The sequence below is a fragment of the Malurus melanocephalus genome, unplaced genomic scaffold, assembly GCF_030028575.1.
Source record: "Malurus melanocephalus ecotype Western Australia unplaced genomic scaffold, MMel_1.1 scaffold_147, whole genome shotgun sequence".
NCBI lineage: Eukaryota > Metazoa > Chordata > Aves > Passeriformes > Maluridae > Malurus > Malurus melanocephalus.
In genome coordinates, this window is record NW_026623379.1 from 1,165,095 (window position 1) to 1,165,681 (window position 587).

Consider the following 587-nt stretch of genomic DNA (forward strand, 5'->3'; position numbering starts at 1 on the left):
CCGGCGGCGAGTGAGCGCCGCGCTCGCSCCCGGCCCCCTCTTTTATACCGCGTCTCGGCACGCGGGCCCGCTCGCACCTCACGCTTCACGCCCGTTTGCCTCTGATTGGCTGGAGCCGGCTCTCGGCTCCGCCCTGAGAGCGGGGGTGGGCATCGAAGGGGAGGGGGGAGCGCGCGCGCCCGGCTCGCGGCCCCCCTGGGCGCCTGTGATTGGTGCGCGCGCGCGAGGGGACCACGAGGCGCTCGCCCTCAGGGCGGGGGCTGAGCCTGAGTGGAGTGCTGAAGGAAGGTGAGAAGGAGGGAGGGAAGGAAGGAAGGAAAAAAAGGAGGGAGGAAGGGAGAGAGAGGACACCTCACGGTGAGCCGTGTCGTGGAGCTGCCGCCGCCGCTCGGCCCGCGGTGATGCGGTGCTGGATGGAGCCGCCACCCCCTCAGGCAGGGCTGCCCTTGCCGAGGGCTGCATAACGTGCCGATGTTATTCACTGCAGGACATGCCGCCGAAATACGTGGGAAATCTCCGTGCGCTGTGAAGTAGGTCTCGACAACGAACAGTATGCTTACTTAAAGTGCACTCGTTACTGAAAGTTA